We start from the raw sequence: 10,365 nt of genomic DNA on the forward strand, positions 1-10,365 counted from the left end.
AGGTTTTTATATAGCTGCCTGTGAGCTTATATTCCATGCTATCGCTTATTTTTAGCTTCTGTTTGTAACAACAGCTTACCACAAATCTAGCATTTCTATCAATAATTTCTGAAAGATTTATAAAGCCTGGAGCATCACTTCATTCCTGCATGCCCTCATCATCTTTTCTATAAAATGCAGATAACAATATTTTCCTCCTTTCCTCCCATATGCTTCTCTGATACTAATATGACAGCTCACTCAGACTTGCTTGGCAGTGTTGAGTTAGAACAATAAAATCAGGAAAACAAAAGGAAAACAAAATCCTTTTTTTTTTTGTTAGACATAAAGTATCTCAAAAATTAAAAATATAAGGCAGAAAAAAATGTTAAATTGCTTAGGAATTAAAAAACTACTAACTAAATAAATTTGAACACTGCTAATAAATCTTCCAGGTTTTGACTAATTTTACTGAGAAGTGGAGGAGGCATTAATCTCATATAACTTTAGACATCTAAATTTGTTAACCTATTCTGAGCTAACTGCCTGGTTTGCTGAACAGTCAGCCAATAGGCAAGTCTTCAAGATAATTAATTCTATCTGTCTTAAACACTGGTCTTAAACCAATATCCTGTGTAGCCAATATTCACTTTCCATTAACTAAAGAAACAGCTTTAAAATTTTGCTTAGACTCGGCTTATTTTTAGACAGCTGAAGTAAATTGACTACTTTCATGACTGGATCACCTACTTTGCTTTGAAAACTTGAAAAAAAAATGTATTTTTAGGACTAAGCTAGACTATCTGCATTAGGTCTGCCTTTGGGTCAAAGAAAAACAGAATCAAAGGTATGTAGGGGAAGAAACCATAACACAAGATGTATAAGATTCTTGATTATAGCTGTAGGAGAAATAAATTTTTCTGTCTTGTGAAAATTTTTCAAGAATGAAAAAAGTCATGTTGATTTATACTGGGACAAAGAGCTAATTCTCAGAAACATTTCTCAGATGAGAGTTACAAAAATGTGATGCATGTCCATCAAAATGCTAAATTTTAACATTAAAAAACATTTCAGCTGTAAATATCTTAATAAAGCAATAATGACACCAAAATGCTTTCCAAAGTCTTGTTTTGAACCAGATTTTTTTCCCCTTTTTAATATTATTTCATTAATTTCCAAAGCACATTTCTAGACAGAGAAGAAAAGAAATAAAAAAAACCCTAATCCTTTTCATTAGAAATAAGTTATTATTTTAATGAATCAACATTTTTTGGAGGAAAATAAGAGATTTTTTGACTAAAATAGCTACAGCTGTCTCCTTTCCAGGCATACTTGGGAAGTCTAGTTTTGCATGAGTATTCAGGCCGTATTTTGATTAGAATAATTTTTGCCTCCAATGGGAGTGAGCTGAAAGAGAAAACTAATAATCTGCCTTAAGAAATCCTTGATGACTGGTAAAGAAGTTTAAGGGCAGTGACTTCCCTCATATCTTGTTCTCAGTCTCTTTCACTTGCATGTGCTGTGACTATTTGTAGGTGCAGATTCTTCTGATCCAGCACAGTAATATGGTCTAATGTCCAAGACAGGAAAACAAAACAAAACAATATTTTGACACCTTCCTATGTTCTGAAGAGTCAATGAAAAGAGGAAGTATTCTTTGACTTTTCCCAAAATTTGTCCCAGGGTGTCTTTATTCAAGGCAACTGGATCACTAACTCCTATTCTGTTTTCCAATCCCTAAATGAGGACAGTCATCCCTGTACAAAATAGAGAGATTGGATCACATTTGAGATATTAGAAATTATCCCTGAGAGAGACAAATTCACCTATCACAGCTCTAAATTAAAAGATATAAGACTGTGAACAGATCAAATCTGAGACATAAGTTTGATAGATGGGAAAGCCAGGGACTCCAGATGTCACAGGCAGAAGTAACTCATAACAACTCAAATTCCTTCTCTTTAAAAGACATTCATAGAGTCCATCTTAATTCCACGCAGTATGATGTGTCTGATGCACAGTAGAGGTTTTTTCTCAGTCTAATGTGCATTGATATTGCAATGATAAACTTCTACCTCTGCATGTTTATCTGAAGGACACTTTTTGGAAGCAGTTATGTTGGGAGCCTCAGAAGACACCTCCCCCAGCTTTCCTGCTGTGTGTCATGAGATGGAAGAGGGGCTGTACAGCTGTGTGTTCCACCTGCTCAAACAACAGATATGTCAACCTCTGCTGTCTAGAACAATCCAACATCTGAAATACAAAAGAAAAGAAAAGGTCTCACAGTGAAATACAAGATCAAGTGAAGAATCAACAGACATCAGTCAATAATTTATTAGAAACTTTTTTAGAAACTTCTAGTTCAGTGGAAAGGTGGAGGTAATATAAGTTATTTTTTGTCCATTTAATAGATATTATGTTTCCCTGAGAATTTGATTTCCTTAGATCTCCTGACATCTATTTATTCATATGTGTGTGAAATTAAATCTAGGCAGTAACTTACTTATCATGTAGCTACATTAAGTTACTTTGGTTAGCTATCTAAAGTTACACTTTTGAACTGTCCCATTAGTTGATTCTCTTGCTGTACTCTTCTACGCCTCTGACATACACTGTCAATCAGCTTTAACATACATAACTCAATTTATTGTAGTTCTTTCTGCGAGTATGTTTACAGTCTAGAAAAAGAAATCTGAGTTAATAAAATATGCTTCTGTAGGGAGCAGCAAGCTGGTGTCTTGAAAGAGCTCACAACTCTTTTGAATATAGCCTATTATTTTTCTTTTTTTACTGCCCAGTTTATGTGGTCTTTGACTAGCTCCATACATGCCACGCTTCAAGATCTTTGTCATTAAAAGTAGAAATCTCTGAATAGTATAATAGAATTGAAATTAGGATAAGAGAAGGAAAGAAAGGATGTGTTTTTATGCTCATTTGTTTTAAAAGGCTGCAATATTCTTGACAGAAGGTGTCACTCTAAATTTAATCCAGAAAACAGAAAAGATCTTATGTAAAGATTGTTGGCATACATAGTCTGTACATTTGCCTATTGCAGTTTATGTGCTGTAACACATAAGGAAAAATTATTTTATATGGCCAAGGATTGAAGGTCTCAAATAATGTCTTGTAAATGGCTTCCATTACAGTGTGATTCATTTCCATATATAACATCCAGTGCTTCAGCTCTGAGAAACTATTACCCATGGCATTGTGGCTTTCACCAAAAGGAACACAAGGGCTGTCACCTGAGCAAATATATTTAGTGGACATATGACAACTTCCATTAACTTCCATCAATCTGTCTGGTCTTTTCTCCTTCCGCCTGTTCTGTCACTGAAGTGAAAGGATAGTAGCGTCTGAACACAGATGCTGTGTTTAAAGTGCTGTTATTCTTAACTCTAAAGTCAAGTGAATATTAAGGGCAGAAAATACAATGAGAAACTCTTTTTAGTGATAGCTTTGGATATTAGTCTTCAACATGTAAAGGCTGCTTTGATTTTGCAAAGTATTTACCTTCTCACACAGGCGCTCACTCCATATCCCTAGGACGAATGTCACTGTTATGTCTTTCTCTGAACAGCACAGAACAATCATAGTATGCCTACATCTATGCCTTTGCCTTGAGAGAATGAAGGTTTGCTATCATACGAACAGCCAGTTTCCTCCAACTGAAACAGAAGGCTGCAGAAAATCCCAAATACAGAGCAAAAGAAAGAGGTGTTAATAGCAACTACATACTTGGAGATTAAGGTGAGAAACTGCTTAAAGATGAGCAAAATCACAATCAAAGATTCCTATTTTAAAGTGGGGGTCAGTGAAAGCCAGTTTAGATCATGGAAAGGGATCAGGTTGCCCAGGCAGAAGCATGGCTTTATGGCCTCCCATAGAGCTACACCACAGGACTAAACAGGTTATTCAGGTGGTCTATAAAGAGGACTAGGTCAGTTTAGGATTATGTCTAACTCTGGGTATTTCTTCTGCAAAACCAACTTTCCTGTTCAAAGTCTGCCTTGGGATCCATTAGCCTCATTGTCATATACTCAGCTAACTTTATCTAAAACAAGGCATGCCTACCAGCTAATGTTCTGAAAGATAAAATGCTTAAATTGTTAAGTTATTTGAGTTTTTGAGAATAATGTCCATATTGATGCTAAGAGCTTGCAAAATTTGAGCTGAATTGTTCTCTTTTCCTCAGATAGAATTCTTCTGCCAAAGCAAGCAGCATAGACAGAAAAGTGGGAGACAGTGCATCACCCAGGAAATTTAGAATATGAGGAGTTGCTGTGGGGGAATAAAACTGTTTGCCCTGGAAAGGAACAGGAAACATGATCATTTGTTGTGGCCTCTCTGTGCACATGTGAGTTACTAGTAATAGAACAGATATGTAACAATTCAGCATCATTACTTCCATTGCTCTTCATAATCAAATGTGTTTTTAAATAGTAAGATACATTTTAAACATTTCTCAGTATAATTTTAGCATGAAAGTGGAGAAGGAAGAGAAAGCAGGAGGTGGGTAGGAAGAGGGATTTCTCTTCAGAGACAGTAACATCATATTAATTATTTTTGGTAGAGCAAGAAGTAAGAGGCTTTAAAAATATTGAATCAATCTAATACATAGCTGTCACTCACTGTGAGTCACATCTTTCATTTTAGGTACAAATTATTTCCATCCCACATAAATTTAACTTTGCCCAACTTTCTATCATTACAAAATATTGACTTAAAGGAACAAAGTTCTAGGTGTATCAGGAATTGTAGGGGAATATTTTACAAGAGCAATGAGTCATTGCTTATTTAAAATCCAAACTTGACTATTACTTGTTTTTATATGTCGGCGTAAGCTTTGCCCCAAACAAGGCCTTAGGAGGGACTAAATCTGCTGTAACTTGAAGCCGCATATCTTGAATTTTTATAAAATACAATATTCAGGATTGTTATCTCTTGTCATAAAGTTCTAACATAAGGTGTTTCAGCTTTCAAAGTACATGCATCTATTTTGGGGACTGTAAGAAGGGAAACCCTTATCACCCTTTCATTGAGTAGTAGGACTGATTTACATTTGTTTTCTGCTCTAGATTTTTGTTTTGTCATTTAACAATTGAGCCCAATTTCTGGTTAATTCATAGTCATGAGTTATTAGATGCTTTATGGTGAGACTATCATCAGTTTCTGGTCAAGTTCTACCTTGACTATGCAGGTCATTATAGTACAAATAAATGATGAATTTTACTTTTACAATTAATGATCTGTTTTAGGACTTCATGGAGGAAGAACTAGTCTAGGGAAAACAAAAACTCTCAAAAAATTTCTATAAAATGAAATACAAGCGTATCTCAGTTTCATACAATTCAGTTAACTGCATAAAGAAAAGAGTGGAAATGCTGAAAATACAGCAGTACTTCTCATCCAAAGAGTGGCAGGAGAGTGTGAAAACTTCTCAGAAACAGTTCTTGCAAAAATTCCAGAAGTGAGAAATTCGGGGGCCTGGGTATTTTCAGAGCTTTGGGCACTGTTCTGGTATAAAGACTTGATGCTCACTGGCAGAAAGATATGATTCAGTAAGTGTCTGTCATTTCCAAAACAATATAGCTTCACATTATGAATTAAAAATCTGATAGAGGTAAGTAACCTCCTGAAATGTTTATTTAGATAACAGTCCTGTGAACAGGTCCTGAGAAGCAATCACTGTTAAAATGGTGGATTTTATTACATTCAATAAAACACTTACACGTTACAGAAATGACATCTCAGTTTTTCAAATAGCTAGAAATTGCTGAGCTTAATGGACACTGGAGTGATGATATAATCACAGTTTTCTCTGGTGTGCAGCCCCTATCATTTATTATTTCAACTATTGTACACTGGAATCTGCTTACTCTGACAGCCCTGCCTCACTACAGGTCAGCTTGATAGCATCAGCTGGGAATGGGTAATAACCAAACTGCAGTGACTGCAGGCTTAGAAGAGCTATCTTTAAAGGTAGAAATGAGCTGAAAAGTACATAAAGAAGGTGTGACAAAAATGAGAATTGAGGCATCCCTCACTTGAATATTGTGCAACTCCATGGATTTTTGATTTCCAGATGTTTCACTGATCAGATATTCCCTGGAGAATTTTATCAAAATTCCAGAATATATCAGTCAGTCAGTCTGATATATTGCTTATGGTTGCTTATGGTATTGATGATATGGTGTCTGGTTATTTAGTGATGGATGCACAGAAATCTTTTCTTTTCTTTTCTTTCTTTCTTTCTTTCTTTTTTTCTTTCTTTCTTTCTTTCTTTCTTTCTTAATGATAAAGTAGTCTTTGCAAACAATATCAAGTCTTCTGCGAGAATTTAGTAGTTCTGATCCTCAGAATTTTAAGCAGGCATGTAAAGGCAATGTAAATTTCAGAGTTAAATACAGTTTGCTTGATACTGTGGAGAAAAAGCAAAGAATGTATGAGAAACGAAGTTCAGAAAACTCTGGTATATATTGAAAAAATTATCTTCCATCCCAACCTGCCCAAGACTGCCTCTTCTGCCACATTCATTAGATAATATGGTCAGTCACAATTTTTCTGTTGTTACCTTCTCCCAAATGACTTACTTCAGGCTCCCATAGAGACTGAGGGGAATAAATCTGATGGATAGATGTGTTTTGCACCAATTCTGATGCTGCAGGGGCAGCAGCAGTGACTGTGCCAAAGCCACCTTATGGCCTCCTCACCACTTTGTTTTACAGGCTGCAGTATAGGCATGTTCAACCTCATGGAGCCCAAGGAAAACAACCGCTCTGTACACAGAACTGAATCCCAGGAAAATAATACTGAAATGATATTCATACTATTGCTCAGAGTATAGCATGATCTTGCTACACTACATCATGAATGTGATTTTGTCTATTTTGGACTAGAGGCTGTGGTGTGCACAGGGCACAGGATTTGTACTCAAGGTGAACTGAGTCTGGCCAACTTTGTGGAGCCTCATCCAAATTATCATATGATATGTTTGCTGAACACTTCTTGCAGAGATAGGTGGGATCTCCTCCTGTGAGACAATTTAATTTGTTTTTCATGCATACAAATACTGAGCTATCTATATCTGTCTATGTCTAAGGTCTCTCTCCTCCCAAAATTGCCTTCTTGACTTGGAAAAGTACTGAGTTTTCAGTACATCCAGATTTCTGGTGAAGAACTGTCTGCCAAAGGTGATAACGGAGAGTTTAGTGGTTTTTTTTTTTTTTATCAATATTAAATAGAACCAGGTTGAAGGCTATGAGCAGAAAATTTGTATTGCTGTGTAAAAAATAACATCTTAGTTGGGGAATTTCATAAAAAAAATGGTTAGATATCTGGAATAGGATCCTGTTACCTGTAAGAATTATATTTTCTGCTCATAGTGTTTATGCCTTCTGTAATTTGTACCTGGTAACTTTAGTTTCCCCTAGACATGTCTAAGGCATTCTGTATTTTTTAATCTTTCCTTAAAAGTCCATCTCTCTCAATCCCATAAATCAGCTCAAATCATTGCAGTTCTCAAGTTCCCCTTTCACAGCACGTGCATATTCTTGGCCATAAGGTATCCATAATTAATGAAAAACTCCAGATACTGCTGTAGCAAAGCCATATAAATAAGAAACTGGTTTGTGATTAGCTGCCTGGTTTGTTAATTGGGTTTTATGATCCCCTCTCTGTCACATTACATTGCAAATTCATGGCTGGCATCTTGATCACAATAGCTCCAAAATGCGTACTGCTATTAGTGCATCTCAGGCTTTAATCTGATCACTGGATGCTAGTGTTTTTCATTAAATTCCCTGATGTATTCTGGCCTGCAGTTTCAGAAGTTGAACTTCATTTTTGGTGTAGGTTTTGCTCTATTACACTTTTGTCTCCGAAACACAACACAACCAGACTTAGAATTTAAAAGAATCCTATAGGAAAAAAGAAAGTGATATGAAAATAATCAGATACATTTTAAAGTACAAAACTATCTCTGAAACAGTTTTCATTTTCATTTTGACTTGATAGTGTGAATATTAGATATTTCTCTGATAATTACTTTCCTTTCTAAAAATGCTACTTTATTTCATTAAGGTTGATATTTCAAATAGCACATTCAGTCTTTTATCTGCTGATACAATGTTTAATCATTAAAAAAACTAAGGAAAAAAAAACAACAAAACTTCAAAATAAACACTATAGATGAGCCATAAAATGTAGAAAGCAATAGAGTCATTATCATTAATGTCCAGGAAAACTAGTGCCTTTAGTTAAATATTCCACATAATCTTGACCTCTTTTAAACCAAATTCTGATAGCATATTGAGATTAAATACCAGAATCTCTCTCCTATCTAGGAATAGGAGTTTGCAATCTCAGAGAGTTGGCACAGGTTTCATATTTTTATTTCTTTACTATTTTCCGTTTGCAACTTTGATTACAGTGACTCTTTTTAGTTTGATTTTGTTTTGTTCCTGAGGAATAATAGCCAAAAATCTCCTGAAGTCTTTCGAAGGGTGAGCTTCCAGAAGTTCATACCACGCATATTATTATATAATTTTCTCAATCAAAAGGTGTTTGGAGGTTTCAGTAAGAGCTCGGAGCAGCCCACAATTATCTATATAACAAATAGTGAGGTGAGTGGGTCATAGTGTATACAACTGAGAATTTCAGAGAGAATTCAATTTTTTAGAAATTTCTTGACCAATTCTGAGAAGATGAAAAGGAAATTGAAATTGGTTTCAACCAATGGTTATAAAGAAAATGACACCAGAGCTAATCCTAGAGCAAAGCAAAGTAGCTGTATACAAGAGTAATGGCAAATATAGTGCAGACAGTGATGGAGGTTTTCTACTAAATAATCAGTACCACTCTAGAAACAAGGCAGGAAAATGAATAGAATCAAGCAGACAAATGAAAAACAAACAAACAAACAAAAACAAAGCAAGGAAAGTGGAATAGACTCTAAGTGATTGTACCAGGATTTTAATTAATGAGAACACAGGAGACTGCTAAAATAAGTACATTACTTGATAGCAAATTAATATTATATAATGAAACATCCCACAAGGGAAGAATTGGGTATGCTAATATTGTATGAAAGAGATTGCCACTGGCAAATATTTTACTGTAGAGAGTTGTACATTAAGTATAAACTAAAAAAGAATCCTTCGTAATATATGTCATGAAATTTTAATTGCCTAGAAGTTACTAAAGCAAGATAAAAGCTTGATTGTACACCTTTGCATCCTTTTGATGTTTTTTTATTGACCGCTGATCCAGAATTGCTTTTAGAAATGCAATGCTACATGAGTAATAAAAAAGACATTTTATGGTACAAAGTTATAATTCTCAAGCAAAGATATTCTAAACTATTATTGGCTTAGTGCTAACTGTATGCTCCTTAGATCATCCTGAGAGTTTACTTGGCTTTAGAATTCAATTTCCCCCCATTGGTTCAATAGTACTGTCTGCCCTTTGATAACATCTTGCTATTGTGCAAAACACACCTGTTGTTTTCACTAATGTGAAAGGATCAGATGAGGATGGGATAGAATATCAGATCTGCAATTTGATGTATTTTTAGAAAACATATGTTTCTTATTTGGCTTCATTTTTTTAACTCTGCAAAACCTGAAATGTAATTAAATATATTTTTTCCAACTGGAAAATTGGAAAAGGAGCTTCTTCAGTTTGCTTTTTGGACTTGGATGACCCTCTGTGAAAAGGAAACAGTATCTAAGTCTTCCTGTTTTGGCCTATGACTGTTTAAGGTACATGGAGTTGCAACAAACAACCAGTCAAAGCCATAAATCTGTCTGGATTCACCACAACATTCCTGACCTCAGTAAACTCTCTGGTGAATATGATTCAAGTTTCATATTTATAAGAAAATCTGAAAATATCAGGATTTCATGTTTCCTAGGACCAAAGTGGTAAAAAAAAAAGCCTCTAAAAACTGACTCTAACAGCATGACATATATTTACAGTCTGTCTCTATATATTGCACTGGATTATATGAATCACACACAGATGTATGTTATTAGTATATTATCTGTATATGTTATTAGTAAATTGAGTAACCCGTATTCAATTCTGTTTTCTAGTTCTATTGAAGCCAATTAAAAGACTTTTGATGATTGTTACCATTTCCATAGAAGTGCTAGCTCTAGTTGACCAGTTGCCAAATGAAGGATTGATTTCATACTTTTACATCCCCTTGAATGTGAACAAAGTTCGTTAAATTATTCGTCAATGCTTTTGTCTTGGCATTTGATGAAATCTGATTTGATCTTAATGTTCAAGATGAATAAAAAGACCTTCAGCTGCTGCAAACTGGCATAGTTCCACTTATTTCAATGAAGACCAGAGTTTTCAGCAGAACTCAGCTGGGCTCAC

The sequence above is a fragment of the Meleagris gallopavo genome, chromosome 6, assembly GCF_000146605.3.
Source record: "Meleagris gallopavo isolate NT-WF06-2002-E0010 breed Aviagen turkey brand Nicholas breeding stock chromosome 6, Turkey_5.1, whole genome shotgun sequence".
In the NCBI taxonomy this organism is placed as follows: domain Eukaryota; kingdom Metazoa; phylum Chordata; class Aves; order Galliformes; family Phasianidae; genus Meleagris; species Meleagris gallopavo.